Raw genomic sequence first — 19,818 nt, 5'->3', positions numbered from 1 at the left:
GCTCTAAAATTGGTATATGAGGAGCTTCATGAAGCAGAATTTTCTATTCCCTGTCACAAAAGAAATACACTCATATTGATGATGAGATGTTGCCCTGATGACTAGAATGGAGCGACTAAATGCCTGCTATCCTTGTTTTCCAAAACAAATTGGTTCCCCAAATGGGATAGAGAATTGTAGAAAAGAAACATGTCAGACCACTTAAAAAATACAACTGTGAAAAAAGTGAAACTTGAAAGCAGTGTTCATAATGTTCTGATTCAAGGAAACTAGAGGATGATTTAGTCATGGTCAATTCTGTCACTGGTCCAAAAAAATCACAAATCATTTTAGATAGGCAAAGAAAAGTATCTAACAAAAAAATATCTAATCACATTTTTATTATTTAATCTTTTTTCTTTCATTTTTTTGGTTGCAAATTGGAATTGTAAAAATCAAAACTTGTTATATACAATAGCTGCAGGTGGAAGAAAAGATTTCATCTCTTGGAAACTCATATGTACTTGAATGAATGATCTGCCTTTTCTCAACATGCACAGTTGAATTCTGTAAATGATGCCTTTTAGAAATCCCTCTGTCTTTTGGGGTCATTTTTGTTTTTGCATTCTTTTCCTCCTCCATTCCAACTATTACTTTTTTTCTCCTATCTGTTTCTAAGAAATGTACATTTGCTTAAAAAATGTTGAAGGATCATAAGAAGCTTATCTTTAGTGTGCAATTGTTGTTCAATATATTATCCTTATTTGATAGATTTAGGTGAAATTGGAGAGTCAGAACTAGGAAAACCACCTGTCATTGGTCTGAAAATAGTGAATAGGATCCAATATCTTTCCCTAATTCCCTTCTCCATGACCAATTTCCCTCCCCCCACCTTTAATGTCCTTAGCTCATATTTCCCCTCACCTTGAATGGGAAAATTTACCAACATTAATTTAAAGAATAATATCAGATTTTCTTTAGTTAAATGATAATTTATACAAAATAAACAACTAAGACAAAGATTTTACACTGATTCCCTGAATTTTTTTCATGCATAGATAAGTGGAGAAAAGACCTATTATTAATTAATAATCAATTAATAATGCCAACTACACTAGGCATTTTACAGATCTCTCATTTGGTACTCCTAATAACTCTGTGAGGTAGGACTTTTAGGATTACCATTTTACACTTAATGAAATTGAGGCAGACGTTGAATGGCTTACCCAGGGTCACACATTTAGTGTCTGGAACTAATTTGCACTCAGGTCTTCCTGTCTCCAGTCCCTTAAATCACTGACCTAATCATCATAATAGGTTCAGATAGAAAGACAGACAAATAGGAAAATAGAAAAATGTATATGCAAGGGTGTATGTGTGTATGTATTTACATGCACACATACACTCATATACATACAAATTTACCTCTCTCCATCATCTCATCTCAACATATTCAGCTTTTATTAAATGCCTACTCTGTGTAGAATACTTCTAGAGGAGATATAGATTAGCCAGGTCACAACCCCATGCTTGCATATAATTTCATGATGTTCCTTTGTTGTTTTACATCCATAGTCAATAAATGTAGTTGATATGGATCACCATTAGCACTGGATTGGGTAAGTCTATGATGTGAGAACTGGTCTCGACTTCAAAGACTATTTTTGCTTTTCTGATTGGGCAGACCATATTTACTCTGGATGAGAAGTCACAGATCTATCCCAGTCTGCTGAATATTGCACTTTAAAGCCCTATATAAATGTTAGCCATTACTATTTTTTTCTTTTTCTTCCCAGGAGCTATCGAGGCCAAGTGTGACTGCCAGGAAGGAGCTGGAGCAGCCAGAGACTGAGCATGTCAGACTTCTCTCCCAGCCCGCCACACACACTTAAAACCTAAAGGAAATAAGCAGGGATCAATGGGAGGAAGGGAGCCAACCAGGTGAGCAACCACATCTGTCTGAAGTCTAAAGGCAACAGGAAAGGATCCCTGGCATTTAGATTTGTTTGGCAAGATTGAGACATGACCTGAGCTTACACTAAATTACCTCACAATGAATTATTTTTTACCTTGCACTTTAAATGTCAGGATGACTCCACTGAGCTTTTTGGCTAGAGAAATAGAGAACACATCAAAGGCTGGTAATTAGTCTGCAGGTGTGGCTGATGGAATTGCCAGTCATTTGTCTCCTTTTAGCAAAGGGTTAATTCCTGGCTTTTTCTCAAACAAGCTTCTGTTGATTTGGGGAAAGAACAAGAGATTTTTCTCAAGAGTCATAAGTTTCCATAGAGTCTGTCTCTGTCTCTCTGTCTCTCTGTCTCTCTGTCTCTCTGTCTCTCTGTCTCTCTCTCTCTCTCTCTCTTTTGCTCTCTCTCTCTCTCTCTCTCTCTCAGTGTGTGTGTGTGTGTGTGTGTGTGTGTGTGTGTGTGTGTGTGTGTGTGTGTGTATTGTGAGGTGTGAGTGTGTTTCCTTAGGTGCTGTCAGGGTTAATATTTCACTGATTTATTCCCTGGGAAGGGTGGAGGGAAGTCTCACTATACCAATCATTGGGCTTCATACCATGGCGCCACTGTGCAAATGAACTCCTTCATAATGTGTACTTTTGCTACTTAAGTAAGTAAATTCCCTTGGATAGACTCCATGGCTGCCTTGACTTATAATGAATTCTGATCGGTAGTCAAGTAGTACCACAGCAAAGATCCAGTGTGATATATGATTTAGCCTTTGCTCCCCTCTTCACTCAGATTTTTCAGTTAAATCTTATCACTAAGTGGGGTAAGAATAATTATTGTAATTGCAACATGGAAAAGTTTTCAAGTCTGAATGGCATTTTAGAAATCTTGGCTTAGCTATTATTTCATAAACAACATAGATTATATAAGAGATGCTATTTATTAAAAATAACATTACATGTAGTCTGGGATATCTTCAAAGACTACTTTCTGAATGAAATGCGTGAAAGGGAAAGAATTAGTTAAATGTAGGATACAAATCAAATGCCTTTGCTTTCTAGTACTTTTCCTAGTCTTATGTCTTTAGAAGTAATCTGAACCCTAACATATCTCAGAAGAAATTTTGTTACCTGACCATCAGCTGCTTAAAATGTGAAAGTTTCTAATTTGGGTGTAATTTATATTAAAAATTAAAGTAGATAAAGTAAAATTATAGGGGGTATACATTCTTCAATGATCATATTGCCTTTTTCTTAAAGACTAATGTCTCCATATCACCTCCAATTGACTAATTTTTGTTGTTGTTCCAAGAAACCCAGGAGATAGAGATGATAAAGGGACCAGTGAGGAGTTTCTGGCTCCAACTTGTTAGTTGATGTTTGCCAATTTGATGGGGAGAGAGGATGAGGAAAAATGACATAATGCAAAAATAATGTGGTCAGGTTTGGTTGAAAAAAGATTCATATGTATATCAAAAAAAGAAAAGGAAACAATAGACATAAGTCAGTATAGGTGTGAACAATAATGAAGAAAAAAAGCACTGTTCTCTTGAAAACATGTTACCAAAGAGCCTTGTACAGGAGAGATCAGACATGTTTTTAGATGAAGAAGTGAATTTCCAAAAGCATTAAAATAAAATTTCTCAAGCCTTTGCTTTATTTTAATAGTTTAATAGTTCCCATTATTTATTGCAAAGTTTGTTTCCTTCTCTGTGTCAGAATTGTAAAGATAATGGACATGTTGATTCATGCCAACCCTTGCATCATTGTGGCATTACTTGTTATCTTGGTTACCATTTTTATTTCTTCTCCTTTCTTTCCTTCTATCTCTCTTGTATTTACTTCTATGTTGACCCCTTGCCAATTTTTCTTTTTGCCCCCAATTCCCTCCTTCTCTTAAATCTCTTTCTATACCAGCTCAGTCCTTATTTTCTTTCTCTTTTGTTGGCTAGAAAACATGTCAGGTGGCTGTGTTGGCACAGTTTTTCCATTTTTGAGCAATGTTACTCAGGGACTTCTATTTATTATGCCTCAGGCACATATTCTCTTTACTACCATTTCTCTCAGAGGGACAGGGAATGATCTTTGCAGCAAAGAAAGGTGAAGTTGTAGCCACATTATTGTTATAACATAGCCAACTGTATGGAACAGATTGAGCTGAAATTGGAACAGCTGGGGCTGGCACAGTGAATCTTGACTCCTCTCAGAAGAGTTCTGGTGCTGCCAAACCATCACATTTGAATGGCAAAGTCAGGCAAGGAAGGTTAAGGGGACAGTGGCTCCTGTAGGCATTTTGGTTTCTGTGATTTGCCTTTGCAGAATTGTGTAACTGACAAATTGAGGGACTATTTTACTCAAGATCTTTCACTATGTCTCTCTTTCTCACTCCATCTCTGCTTCTGTCTCTCTCTTTCTTTTGCTCTGTCACTTTCATTCTATCTCACTCTCTTTTTCTCTCCCCGTCTCTCACGTTTGCCTCTCTTTATCTGTATACATGTCGTCTACCTCTCTCTCACTCACTCTCTGTCTCTCTCCCTCTTGCTCATATTTTTCCCATTACAGATATTTTTGTTTTTCATCTGCTGTGTTATGTATTGCTCAGTTGCAGGGTTTGAAAGTACAGAATGAGATGATTTTTAGTGTCATCACATGTGGTTGTTTGACTGACATCATTTTCTGATGCCTCATCCCAGCATAGAGGTAAGCCTGGGTTCACAAGGGCTATGCCAGTAGAGCTCAAGTTTAGACAGGCCCTGACTATCTGAAGGGCCTTTAACTACAGGCCTATTGACATACATTCAAAGTACTTTGTTACTAGGGAGGCCACCAGGTTTGAAGAGTTCTTCAGCCAAAGGTTCTCAAAATCATCTATTGAGATGTAGAAGGTCTGTAATGCACAACAGAGCAGAGCCTGCCCTAAGGAAGCCACAGATTTGCTAAGCATTGAAATACATTTTTAAAGAAGACCAAAATTATTTATTGTTCTGAGGTTATTTTTCAAAAGTGGGTGACAGTAATCAGAGTTTTGAAAGGTGCTAGAATTTTAGGACAACAGGAAGATTTTGATATAGATACTATCAATTTGAACACATTACATTTTTGATTTTAATCATTGATTTAGAGCTGAGAGAGACTTGAAAGGTCATTGAATATAAGCTTCTCATTTTATGTAAGAGGGAATTGAGACCTCGAGGGCTTTAAGTGAATAACTAAAGGACTCAGAGATACCAAGTGACAGAGATAGGCTTTGAACCCAGGTCTTCTGTCTGCAAAATCAAAATTCTTTGTCCTTTTCATACAATTAAATTGTGACAATAACTTGTATCAAAATAACAATTTAAATACTACTAAGCACTTTTCTTGAAACAACCCTATGAGGTTGATAGAGGACACATCCTTCTTTCTCTTTTCCAGATGATTCATGATGGATGCAAGAGAGAGAAATAAGAAAACTCTGTAAGTCTAAGTTGGGGCACTTTCATTGTCAAATGGAAAAGGCTTCTTGACAAAGATGAAATCTGAGTTGGGCAATGAAGGATACATAAGAATTCAACAGCAATGATGAATGTGGCATTCCAACCATACTTCATCAGGGTAGGGATGGCAAAGTTCTAATTGGTTAGAGCACTGAGCACAAAGAGAAGAATAGTTTGGGATGAGTTTAAAAAGATGGGGCAGAACCAAGTTTGTAGGATCTTGAATAGTAAATTCATCAAGTGTCAAGAGGGAGTCATGTATGAACAGATTTAGATATAGATTTAGGTCTTTGGAGGGTTGTGAAGGAAAATTGTATAATAGAAGAGGAGAAACATTTATTCTTGCCTCAGTAGGATATATCAAAATGGAAGTAAACCTGTGGCATAGAATGAATTAGAATGCTTTGTTAAAGAAATGGTACAGAAATGGAAACACCAATTTAAGTAGTCTTTTTTAAAATTTTTCCTTAAATGAAGTTAAATTTAGTTTTCTTTGAGTCTGCAATTCTGTCTTTAGCATGTCAGTCTATCAATAATTTGTGCATGCAGAATCATTGAAATTTCAAAGGACATTTTTTCCATATTAACATACTCAAGTGGTATCTTTCCATCACCTCATGCCCAACCTCTGACTTTAATGCAAAGACTGCCAGCTTCCATTTGGCTGCCTTTCCAGATCAGGTTGCTTCTCAGATTTACAGATGGAATTATGAAATAAAGTTCTTTCCATATATTTTCATTTACTCTACTTGTGGTTAAGCATAGGATTTGTTTTCTGTATGTTTTTGCTTTAACTAAATTATATAACCTTGTTTCATTGTGTCAAAGAATAACCATTTTTTAAAAAGTGTGGTTGGATGCCATGTACAATGTAGCTCATTTTTTTAAGGATAACTTTAATTTGTTAACTAGGAAACTGTAACTGAGAAACTTATATTTGTATCCTCCTCTAATTCTTTCTCTTGGAATGAGAAAAACACTGACTGCTCAGAGATGTTATGAACAGAAGACATTTTTGGGGATGAGGGAAGAAGGGAAGAGCTAGTGAAAGGTAAGAAGTGGTTTTGAATGTTGATTATGGAGCAGAAAATCAAACCAGATGTTTATATGTGACCAATTATGTGTTTAAACATTATAATCTTGTCTTGAATTAAATCCATCTTGGATGAATAAATGTCACCATTAGGGAGGAAGATTCTTAAATAGGGAAAATGGAATATACACTAGAGATATTTTTAGAAATTGAATTTCTTTTGCTTCAGGTTTTGAAATGTAAGTCCTTAGCTAATACTGGTCTTACCTGTGCACAGGTGTGATATAATTGAAAGGCATCCAGGGGGGGATCCATTTTACTAAAATGCCTCCTTAACTATTAAGGAATCATCACTTTGAATTATATGCTTTGTTTTAAGGAATAAAATATTAAATATAAATATTTCTGGGAGTGAAAACAATGTGCCAAGATAAAATGCTTCATGAGACTACTTTTATTTCAGTACAAAATATGTGATGAAATGATGAAAAATGTGTATTTAAATAGAGGTTAGATGAATACACCTAGAATTAGAAGAGAGGTTACAGTGGTCATAATAATGGAGTACAGCAAAGGCACTAGAAATTGGCCCAAAGCAAAGAGAAGGAAATCACAGACATGATGATATGAAAGATAAACTGGCCTAGTTTATATTATTGCAAAAATTATTCAATTTTAGTCTTATATTCAAGTCTGTACAAAAAGAAATGCTAGGTCTTGTCATAATATTATATATGGATTGACTTAGAAGACCCACAAGTGATTTCATATAAGGTATGCTTTTACTTTGCATGTATACCTATTTTCAAGATAAAAGTTGTTGGTGCTAGTTACTTCATTTTTTCCACCATTCTTTTAACTCCAACTTTTATCAGTAACTTAATTAACAAACATTTTAGTGCCTACTTGTTTATGTATTAGACACCACTGTAGTAACTATGAATATGAAGATATGTGAGACAGAGTTGTGCCTTGTTGTGGGGGGAAAGTAATTATCTAGTTGAATGGATAGGATGCATGTGAATAAAAGGTAAAAGATAATAGGCATAGACTCTAAGGCAAATTTGGAAAGCTTAGTGACTTACAGCAGACCTAAGGATGTATACATACATTGCATTTTTTACTGAATCAAAATGATTCTGAAATCATTTCACATTTTGGGTGAGAAGAAAATTTGCCTGGTCAAGAAAAAGCAAAGGGATGCAATAAAACATTAGGCCAATATAATAAATCATCATTTGTAATTTTCTATTGCCTATGATCAGTCTAGGTCTTTTCGCTGTGCCAGTGACAGATGCTTCCTTCTTTGGTTGATTTCTTGGTTTTGAAAGACTTTTTTTTGGATTTTTTTCATTTTTATTTTAAGATTGGGTACTTTTTCTGAGTGTCGATGTGGGTACAGGGTATCTTCATATGCATATATTTCTCTGTACCTTGCTATTCCTTATGTGATATGAGGTGGAAGTACTAGAGCCACAAACTGCTTTGAGCTGAGCCCACTTCCCTTCACCCCTAGAGACCGTGAAGCAGTTAGACCAACATCAATCAAGGAAAAGCCACAGGCTATACTCCCACCGTTGGAGCAGGTGCATGGGCGTTCATGGCTTACTCACATGATCAGTGCACACCTCCATGTATCAGCTACTGGTGTAAGTTTCCCCACTCTAGACAGACCAGTACCCTCACTGCAGAGCAATAAGAAATTTTCTTTCTTTCTTTCTTTCTTTCTTTCTTTCTTTCTTTCTTTCTTTCTTTCTTTCTTTCTTTCTTTCTTCCTTCCTTCCTTCCTTCCTTCCTTCCTTCCTTCCTTCCTTCCTTTCTTTCTTCCTTCCTTCCTTTCTTTCTTTCTTTCTTTCTTTCTTTCTTTCTTTCTTTCTTTCTTTCTTTCTTTCTTTCTTTTTCTTTTCTGATTGTAGAGCAGAAAGTTTCTAGAAACTGTAAAAAAAGAGAAACAGTTTAAATTGAGATTAAATAGGAAATAAAAATAGAAGGAAATGTGAATATTTGAGGCAATTAAAGTGAAGAAAATGATACTGCAAAGAAAGAACCTCTCCTTTAATCTCAACAAAATATTTTTGTAGCTAATCATTTGTGTTGGACAGGTGTCCCTTGGAATTTAAATGGTTTTTCTTAATGCTCCAAGTAACTGGAATTTTAAAATATAAGGTGCCAACCAATGGTAAAGTGTTAGTTTATATATAAGTTTTTTTTTTTTGAGAAACTGATGAAAGTGTTATTGGTACATAAACAAAATTATTGATGATTCTAAGCATCTAGTTTGAAGTAATGTTTCACAACCCATCTTTTCAGATTATCAAATGTATTGTATGATGTAGAGGGAAGCTATGGTGGTACAGTGGATTGAAGGCCAGGCCTGAAACCAGGAAAACACATCTTTCTGATTTGAATTCTGAACTAAAGACACTTACTAGCTGTGTGACCCTGGGCAAGTCATTTAATTTTGTTTTCCTAAGCTACTGACTGGTAAAATGAGCTGGAGAAGGAGATGGCAAACCACTCCAAGAAAACTTTAAATAGGTTCATGAAGAGTCACATGTGACTGAAATGATTGAACAATTACTGTTTAGGAACCATATTAAATAGTAAATAGAGCACTGACTTTTTTATGTATGACCTTAGGCAAATTACATCTCATTTTCCTTAAATATAAAGTGAGGGGGTGCTAACAAGCAGTGTCTTCTCAAATGATTCCTTCTATTTTGTTTTTATTGGTAGAGTTTTACAACTTTGTCTTCTTCAATTTGATATCTGTTACTCCTGTGTGTAATCTGATACTCTGCCTCCTGGAAAGCCATAAGTAAGGATTCATTGCAATGATTACATTGATTTATCACAAAACAAAATTTTCTGAATTAAAATAGGTGTATTCATTTCCAAAGTAATAGTTTTAAAAACCCATTAGAGGGGCGGCTAGGTGGCGTAGTGAAGAAAGCACCAGCCTTGGAGTCAGGAGTACCTGGGTTCAAATGCGGTCTTAGACACTTAATAATTACCTAGCTGTGTGACCTTGGGCAAGCCACCTAACCCCATTTGCCTTGCAAAAACCTAAAAAAAAATTAGAAGAAAAAAACCCCAGGTAACTGTATATCAGTTCTACTCTGTGGTTATATACTCCTTTAAGCAAAATGTTCAAGATATTCATTTAATAAAATAAACAAAATTGCAAATAGTAAAAATTATTTTTCTAAGTTTGAGAATTTTGAGATAGGAGCAACATTTGCCAGTGGACAGACAAATCTGACCTTTGTTCATTGAATGAAATCATTCATTCAGTTATTCAGTAAACATTAATGAAGTATAGATGAAATAGATGATAGATGAAATAAAATATAATCTTTGTCATTATTTTCCATACAAAGAGGGGAAATGACACATGTCCAGTAATTATAATGCAAATTAGATATCATGAGCCATGGGTCCTGGGTGTAAGAAAAATCACTTTTGGCTAAAGGGATCAGGGAAGGGATCTCTAGAACTGGCCCTTGAAGCATGGGCAGTATTTTCAACAAATGAAGCTAGAGCAGGTCAGTAAGAGTCCTCTTCTCATGTGGGCTGCAGTGAGTAGGGATAGGATATGGAAGGAATTAATGGGAGAATAGGGAAAAGGTATTTAAATGGGAGCAACTCCTTCTAATAAGCTGTATAGTTATAGTGCAAATTATTTTTATCTTTCTGAGTTGTTTCCCCTTCTATAAATTAGGAATAATAATATCCTAGGGATATTGTAAGGCTAAAACTAAGAAAAGTCAATGTCAATATAATAGCATTATCAGAAATGTTTATCTTTTGACTGAGGTAACACAGACAATAAATAACTGATCTGTGAATGAAACTCAAATCCTTTTGACTACAGATCCAAAGTTCTTTTTATTGAAATTTTTTGAGGTAAATTGGGCAACAATTTAAAAAAATTCTCAAATATATGTCGTCTTCTGTCAATTTTACTTTTTTTTTAAATAAACATTCCTTTTAGATTGCTTCCTTGCTTAATAATCAACAGGCATTGATTAAACTCTTACTATTTGTGAAATCCCCCTTTCCCCTCCACTGAGAGTTGTTCATATAGTTCATTTGCAAGAATATACATTATACACGTACATACATATATATGTAAATTTTTTTCACTAAATTTGCTACTTACCTATCTTTGTTACATTTTAAAAGTCCAAAGAAGCCAAACTATGAACACCCAACCCAACAAAAATGAAGAACACTGCAGAAAACTTGTAAAACTCTTATCTTACTTTCAAAGTCACTGCTTCTCAGAGATGTGATTCTTTAAGGAAGAACTAAAGAAGAAAAAAATAGCTAACATACTAAACTCAGTATATTTGTTTTCTCAAAATAGCCAATTTGTAGAATTCTCAAGCTTGAGGGGCCTTTTGGGGTCATCTGGCCCAACCCATACCTAATAGGAATTCCTTTCGCAGAATACTTAATTAGTGGTTTTCTGTAAACAAGTTGTTTTTGAACAATGAACTCTTTATCCTGTATCTAATAATACTGTGGTCAGGTCAGACAAAGATCAGAGGTTCTCAACCTTTTAGCCTTGATTGCCACCACTGCGGTTGAAGAGTGGATATGTGATTTTTTTTTTTCTAATGTGCTGGAGACTCTAGGTGGTATCACCTTCTTGCAGGCCTTACTAAGCCAGAAAGTCAATGCTAGTGATTATGGTGATGATTTATTCAGTTATTTAAGACATGTCTGATTCTTCATGATCCCAGTTGAGATTTTCTTGGCAAAGATACTAGAACAATTTGCCATTTCCTTCTCCAGATCATTTTACAGAAAAGGAACCTGAGGCAAACAAGATTAAGTGATTTGCCCAGGGTCACACAGCTAGTAAGTGTCTGACGTTAAATTTAGTCATGAAGATGTGTTTTCCTCACTTCAGGTCTGGCATTACTGTGCCACCTAGCTTCCTATGGTGATGTTTCTAGGGTGTGAGGATCACAAGAGATTGGCTGTAAGGTAAAGGGCCTTTCTACAATTTTCACTTGAATAGCTGTCATAACTTTGCAAGCTGTGTGAACTTGAACAAATCACTTAACCTCAGTTTCCCAATCTATAAAATGGATATAATAAAAATATCTATCTCCCATGGTTCCTTATGAACATTAAAAGAGATAACATGTATAAATAAATTTGCATACCTTAAATTGCTATATAAATCCTATTGTTTATTTTTATAGTAATTGTTTATTCCATATTTTATAATCTCATAATATTAAATATCATTATTCCTAACTTAAAGGGGACTTGTGATTTGTGTGGGTGAAAAAAGAGCCCATGCTTCTCAAGAATCTCTGAAAATTTGAATAAGTGAGACTTAAAAATGTTATGGAGGAGCAGCTAGGTAGCGCAGTGGTTAGAGTACAGGTCCTGGAGTCAGGAGAACCTGAGTTCAAATGTGATCTTAGACACTTAATAATTACCTAGTGTGTGACAAGTCATTTAACCCCATTGCCTTGCAAAACAAAAAAACAAACAAACAAAAATGTTATGGGAATTTTATGAAGGCCAAGTGAGGAAAAATTGATTCGTCATGGTGAAAGTTTAGCCAAAGTTAAAAAAAAAACCCTGTCACTCTCTGTTATGATAGTTTTGTGAATGTGTAAGAATAACTTCACTTTATTAATATTGCTGCCACTGATAGAGAAGTAATTTTGGTGAAAAAATATAACACAATCCTGATAGCTTGATAAAAATGGGTTTGGGGACCAAACTATATAGTCTATAATTGTTACATTGTTCAATGAGGTTAAACACTGGTTATCTTTTTTTCTTCTTTTCTCATGGTATATTGCCTAGACATGGTTTTCTGCACCATCAAAACAGGAGATATTACTCCAGAGGCTAAGAAAATCAAAGACAGAGAAGACAAATCATTTGGAAGTAGTAATGGGCATTAGACAAAACTTGAAAGGACAATACTTTTTTTTTCTTTTTATTCCTATCTTGAAGAATTTTTTAATTTTTATTTAATTTTTTTAACTTGTAAATTTATTCATTTATTTATTTCAAATTTTATAATTTCCCCCCTGATCTCACTCCCCCCCATAGAAGGCAGTCTGTTAGTCTTTACATTGTTTCCATGGTATACATTGATCTAAGTTGAATTTGGTGAGAGAGAAATCATATCCTTAAGCAAGAAAAATAAAGTATAAGAGAGCAAAATTGCAAAATAAGATAATTTTTTTAATTATAGGTAATAGTCTTTGGTCTTTGTTCAAACTCCACAATTCTTTCTCAGGATACAGATTTTATTCTCCATCACAGATACCCCAAAATACCCCCATGTTGCTGTTAGGTTGTACAATATTCTTCTGATTCTGCTCATCTTGCTCAGCATCAGTTCATGCAAATCCATCCAGTTTTCCTGAAGAATGACAGATTTGACCTCTGCTTTTTTAATGAATCTCTGACTTTGAAATCAGTTCTATAAGGGTATTTGGATTAGTAGTTGAAGGAAAGCTGAGAAGGGGGAAGGAGGGGATTAGTTTGATTATTTAATGGCCTGGATCATTTGTGAATTTTAAAATATAGAAGGAGATAGATAATCAGATTTAGAGAGTTTAGGTTGAGAATGTCTATTCTACTAGAACAGGGTGGGGAGCATCTTATTTCATGGCCACATAAGACCTGTGAAATCTTTTGGTCTTCCACTTGTCATGGTAACTGTAGGCAGGACTGGAAATTCAATAAATCTAAGAGGATTTTTTTTTTTTACATTTTTCAAGGCAGTGGAGTTAAGTGGCTTGCCCAAGGCCACATGGTTAGGTAATTAAGTGTCTGAGGTCAGATTTGAACCCAGGTACTCTTGACTCCAAGGCCAGTGCTCTATCTACTGTGCCACCTAGCCACTCCTCTAAGAGAATTTTAAGGATGAATTAATTAAATGTTTGACCAAATATAACAGCAAATGATGTTATAACTATTTAAATGATCTTTGGCAGAAAAAAAGATTCTCCATATCAATCCAGAAGTTCAGATGTTTTTCTCCTAGCCAAAAGGCTTGTCAGCCTCATGAGGGCAGTCTTTTTCTGTTTGTGAAGGTCTGATTCTTCCTGAGCAGTAATAATTTCAGAAGTTTAAACTCTCATTTAATATCTCAGTACTTCTTTTTCTTATTATGGTACAAAATTGGAAATGGCTTGGACTTTTCAGGACAAAAAAATGCAAATATTTGCTAGATATTGCATTTTTTTTCAAGTAGTAAGAATCCTGAAAGTAAAAGTTTTGCATTAGAGTAAACTGCTTTAAAATTTTTCAGTTGTTTATAATATAATTCGATTTAAAATATATAAATATATACATCCATATATTTTGTGTATGTGTATCTGTTTGTAAATGTATGTTGGCATATAGACACATATATATATTACTACAGATTATATATGAGATGTATTTAATGTATCTCATTTAATGTGTCTCATATATAGTATATGTATCACATCTGTTTGTGAATATGTCTCATACACTTCATATATAATATGTATATATGTCTGGAGGTGGATTTATATATGTGTATATATATATATATATATATATATATATATATATATGTCTGGAGGTGGATGTATATAGATCTAACTATCTAAATCTATATTTCATTCTCTATATCCATCTATCTAACTCTTCTATGTACAGGATGCCATGCTACTCCTTCATGATATAAAGACAAGATGAAATAGTTCTTACCCTCAAGGAACGAACTTGCATTCTCTTGTGAGGATATAATGTATGCCTATTTAAATGCAGAGTAGCATCATGTATTTAAGAGGAAGAGATTATTGATAACTGAACTAAGACCTTCTGTAAAAAATTTTGAGCTTTGAATCTAAGAGGGGGAAAAAAGGAGTATATTCCAGAAACTGAGGCTTATTTTAGCAGACATGCTGAAGTGGGAATAGAACATCACAAATCGAAAACAACTAATGGACCAGATTAACTGAAACAAAAAGCATAGGAAAGAGAGTATTATGAAATGATAGGGAAGATAGGTGTGAAACAGTTTGTGGAGGCTTTAAATTCTAGGTTTTAGATTTTATATTTTATTTTAGAGGCAATGGAAAACCATTGTCCTTTTTTTTTTTTGTTGGAATGGGGATTAGGGAGAGGGTAGGTTTTTAGGAATTTTGCAATTGTGTAGATGATGAATTGATGATGATGATGATGATGATGATGATGATGATGATGATGATGATGTTTGTCCTTTGTTCTCAGAGAAGACCATGATATCAACAAGCACATGAATTGTATTTGTGTGAGGGAGTGTTGTGCTAAGTCACCAGTCTCACTTTCTCCTCCAGAGACATCTGGGACCTGTGACCAGATATGAATCAGGATGACTGGAGATGGCCCTGGATGCAAAGCAACCAGGTTTAAGTGACTTACCCTAGTCACACAGCTGGTAACTACCACTGTCTGAGACTGGATTCAAACTCCTGTCCTCCTGACTCCAAGGCCAATGCTCTAAGGGAATAGAAGTAGCCAAATACAGATCAGAACTTTTTCATGTGCTTCCTCCCCCTTCTTTTTTCACTTGTAAATTCTTTTTAAATTGGTCCCCCCACACACACCTTCTTTTTGTTTTTAAAGGAGGAAAATAAAAATTCTTTCCATTGATTTAATCTTAAAGGACCAGATTAAATCTGACTAGTTTTTTTTATGAAATTTGAGTCAGGCAGCTAGGTGGTGCTGTGGCTAGAGCACTGGACTGGGAATCAGAAAGACTAATCTTCCTGAGTTCAAATTCAACTTTAGTCACTCATCAACTGTGTAACTCTGGGCAAAGCATGTTTGCCTCAGTTAATCATTTGTAAAATGAATTGGAAAAGGAAATGGAAAAATATTGCACTATCTTTTGGACATGATTGAGCATAGGCTCTCTTTTTTACTTTTGTTGATTTCTTGGGATCCTGTGGGAAAAAAAAATCATTTCCCTCTCTCAGCCTAGGCAAAAACAGGAACAATGCCATTTACCAGAAGCTTAAGGATAGTTTGAGTTTTAATGAGGAAAAAAAAAAGGAAAGTGGATCAGCACAGAATGTAATCAATAAGTCAGTGGATTGCTTTTTTGTTTAAGTATTAGCATATTATAGTGTTGAGTAATGTGTATCTTTAGGCAGGCTGATCTAATTCCCCCTTACTGGATCACTTCCACTTTACACTCTCCCAGGGAACAATATATTAAATACAGTATTTTGAATTATCTGTTGAATCCTACTGTCTGGTTTTGGCAAGTCTCAAGGAAAATCAGAATATTCCTTTGAATTGTTTGGAACTTTCCCATGGAGGCCTGCTATATACTGTGGGAAACATTGGTTTAGAAGATAACACTTTCAGGACTCCTTGTTCAGAGAACACTGAGAGAAAAGACTTTACATACTGAAAGTTTTGGAGACATAGAAGTCAGACATAAATGATTTTGTCTATCACAGGGGCCAGAGAAGTCCAAATTGTGTGCTGCCCTTTCCATATGTTGGTGTAAGTCATTTCCTTTTAAACTACTCCCTATTTATCAAGCTCTCATCCTGTTATGTTAACATGCTGAACTTGGAGCAGATGATGTATTCACTAAATGTGATGAGAGAAAATATGGATGATAGCAAATCGAGAAGACCTTTAAAGGGGGTTTGGAGTGGTTACAATGTCTATAATGCAGCTTGTCCTGGTTCTGCAGTAGAGTCTTAAGCTTCAAGACTGTGACAAAACATAAAAATAACTAGCATTTATAAGGTGTTAAGGTTTACAAAGCACTTCTTGTGTTATCTCATTCACAACTCTGAGGATTGTGGTTTTTGCTGGAACCATACCATGGTTGAGCTGTTAAATAATTGAGTTTTACAATAAACATTTATTAAGCACCTACTATTTTCCAGACACTGCTAAGCCCTCTACATGCAAATAAAAGTAAAAGACACTTTAAATGATTTGTTCTTTGATCACACAGCTAAATAAGCATCTGAGGCAAGATTTGGTCTTAGGTTTTCCTTTCTCCAAAACTATCTAGTGTATCACATAACTACCTCTCAAACATTGATGGCTTTAAATGAATTTAGCTTTGAGATATGAGGAAAACAAAATGTTGAGTAGCAACACAAATTAAAAAATAAGATTTGGGACAGGCCCTTTGAAAACTATATGTCTTAATTAAAAAAATAAAAGTTTAACAAAGACTAATTTCTAGACTCAGATTATTAGACAACATTATTCATTTAGGGAGCAGCTAGGTGGAGCAGTGGATAGAGCACTGGCCTAGGAATTAGGAGTACCTGAGTTCAAATTCGACCTTAGACACTTAATAATTACCTAGCTGTGTGACTTTGGGCAAGTCAAACAAAAGCAAAAACAAACAAACAAACAAACAAACCGAAATCAAAACAATATTATTCAGTTATCTTATATCTTAAGAATGGGTTTTCACATCTATAAAATGTATAAAGTATAATACTGACAGTATTCACCTTGATACCAAAATGAAATGCTTCAAAGGATTAAAATGTCCTACTATCTTATGTTAACAGATGATCCTTTTTCAAATTTTAGGTCTTCAACAAAAGCATTGCTAACACAAAACTTACAGAGCAAATTTAATTCAATATCAATTGTCAATGATACAACTTAAGTGAAGAGAGTTGAGTGAATGAATATGAGCAGATAATATCAATAGAAGTGGAATTCTGTACACCATGTAGTTTGCTTTTGTCCAGGGTGCTGCTTCCCAGAACCATAACCTCTATCCAAGTGAAGGAAGGAAAGAAGGAAAAAAAGGAAAGGGGAGAGAGAGAAGGGAGGGAAGAAAGAAAAGAAAAAAAGAATTTATTAAGTGCTTACCAATTGTTTAGTCCTAAGTGAGTTGTTTGGCATGCAAATATAAGCAAAACAAAAGACAGTCCCTGAAGGAACTCACTTTCTAATGAGGGAAGACAATACACAAAACAGCTAAGAGAAAGGGAAGAAGAAATGAAAGTATTCTACCCAGCTTGGGGTATGGTTTTGAAACCCACAAAGTCAAGAATAGGGCTTGGAAGAGAAAGAAGGTAGGCCTCCCTGGATCATTCCACAAAATAGAGACTCCTGGATGAACCCAATAATAGGAGGAATGGGTTGAGCCTTAATAAGAGATATTTTAGAGTGGACAGGCCAAAGGGGTCATGGGTTATTCCAGGGCAGGGAGGTTTCAGGCATGAAAAGAAGTTTTAGGTTGAGCCAGGAATAGAGAAGGCATGGCTTTTGAAATCCAGAAGGTTCAGATCAGAACCAGGAGCAGTATCACCCATTGAATTTCTCCATTGTACTTGCCTCAAACATGAATGAATTTTGATTAAAAATATGTCTTGGAATCAGTTATTAGCTCCAGAACACATTATAGGATTGAGAATTCTTCATTTAAATTCAACTGCTGAAAAATTATATGAGGACTTGTATATCAACATCTACTCACATTTCATGTCATGCCATCATTATGGGGTAAAGATGGAGATGGGATGGAGAGCTGGAGGGAGAAAGGAATGGGAATCTGATATTTGAGCTTGCATTATGTTAAGATGTTATTTTCTTGGTCAGATTTGATAGCTTTCAGGAATAAATTAGAGCTCTTATTTGAATAAGCAATCTTCATCTCAGCATGTTGCCATGAAAAGAGTTTGTTTTACATCTCAGTTCTTCTAGTATAATTCCTGTGTGGTTTTGGGCAAATCCCCTAACCTCTTTGGGCCTCAATGTCCTGGTTTGTAAAATAAAGAAGATGAGCTAAATCCATCTTCCTTTGTTCAAATTCGAGTCTTGTCCAGTGAACTGAATTGCAACAAAACCTCCTGTTCTTACTAAGTTCTTACCAAATTGACCAGGCTGTAAACTGAAGCCTTGAGATCTGTCACCATGTAGTTTAAATGGATAAAGTACAGTTAGTCTTTCCTGCAGATAAAATTTTTTGGCATGGATTTTTGTATTTAAGTCACAGTTCAAGAATCTAGTAAACAATAAACAGTCTCCTGGGGTCAGTAACCATTTCTCCCTCCAAACCTCATCTTTTCTTAGCAGTATTCCTTCTACCCTGATGGAAGTTCAGAGCTCATGACAGGGATAATGGACAAGAGAAGGAATTCTGGAAAAGAATGCGAATGTTGGAGATAATCAGATTTCTGTGCCATATTTTCCTTTCCCATTTTTGACCTTGGTCTTCTTTTCAGTAACACATATTTGAAATGTTTCTTGAGAGAGCAACATTTATGCAGACATTCATTTGGTATTCTGTATGCTGAGAGGAGAGAGGCTTATTTATATCAATATGGAAAACTCTATTCTAATGGGTAGAAACATTACATTTCCTGCTAGAGTGGATTTTTGGTGAAACAGATCAGAACTGGTTGTATGTAACACCATACCATTCTGGATTTCCCTTCTAAGAAGTAGAATATTTCTGTGTCTGTGTCTGTAGGAGCTTCTCTGTCTCATCATACTTATTAGACAGTAGTCCCCTAAGGATAGAGATTATGTCTTTCTCTGCTACATATAGCACCTGGTGAGCCTTTAGAGGATCACATTCTTGCAATGCTGAAATGTCTCTCTTCATGCACTTCAGGAGCCATATTAACTTGTCCAGACTTTACTGAAGCACTGTTTAGAATGATCAGAATTATTTCCAGTTTAACAGATAAAGGATTGAGATCCAGTTGAGTGCCTGAGTGGTATCGGCAGACTCACAGTTGTGACAGTTGTGAAAAGACTCAATATTTAAGGTTATTTGCAGCCCCAGTGTGTCATATGTAGGGTGTTTTTTTTTTTTTGTTTTTTTTTTTAGTTTTTGCAAGGCAAATGGGGTTAAGTGGCTTGCCCAAGGCCACACAGCTAGGTAATTATTAAGTGTTTGAGGCCGGATTTGAACTCATGTACTCCTGATTGCAGGGCTGGTGCTCTATCCACTGCAACACCTAGCTGCCCCTGTAATATATATTTTCTAGAAGCACAACCTATTTCCAGATGCAATAGCTCTTACTGAATTGGATGTATTTTTGGTGTCATGGGGGAAAATAGCAAATTAATATTTCCAACTTGATGCAGAATGACTTTGAACAAGACAAAGCTATAGGGGGCTGAGCCATTATTTTCTTATGATAGTCACCACCCAAAGTAAATATGAATCTGGTCAATGAAGCATGATCTGTATATTAGCAGAAGAAATTTGGGTAAGGACAAAATATTATTTGTTATTTATAAGACTAAGTCTTCCTATCTCACCCAACCAGAAAAGTGTAAGGGTTATTCAAGGGCCTGGCCCTACTTTGATCAAAACAGAAGATTTGATCTGGGGAACTCCTCATGTTAATCAGAAATTTATACAGCTTAGC

The 19,818-nt window shown here is 35.3% G+C and overlaps 1 long non-coding RNA gene across 13 annotated transcripts in view; it reads left to right on the top strand.

Annotated features, from left to right (window-relative positions):
- LOC141502231 (uncharacterized) overlaps positions 1-19,818 on the top strand; it is a 481,284-nt gene that overhangs the window by 427,842 nt on the left and 33,624 nt on the right. For 9 of the 13 annotated variants that reach the window (XR_012472465.1, XR_012472461.1, XR_012472453.1 and 6 more), the window contains 2 exons: positions 1,776-1,920; positions 5,345-6,457. This is a non-coding gene — a long non-coding RNA (uncharacterized LOC141502231). Of the gene's footprint in view, positions 1-1,775; positions 1,921-5,344; positions 6,458-7,955; positions 13,969-19,818 lie in introns of those variants that run through there. The other 4 variants (XR_012472464.1, XR_012472457.1, XR_012472456.1 and 1 more) reach the window with 3 other exon arrangements.

Source organism: Macrotis lagotis, chromosome X, assembly GCF_037893015.1.
Source record: "Macrotis lagotis isolate mMagLag1 chromosome X, bilby.v1.9.chrom.fasta, whole genome shotgun sequence".
NCBI lineage: Eukaryota > Metazoa > Chordata > Mammalia > Peramelemorphia > Peramelidae > Macrotis > Macrotis lagotis.
The sequence above is the reverse complement of the archived record's forward strand: the minus strand, read 5'-3'. Positions and strand labels throughout refer to the sequence as shown.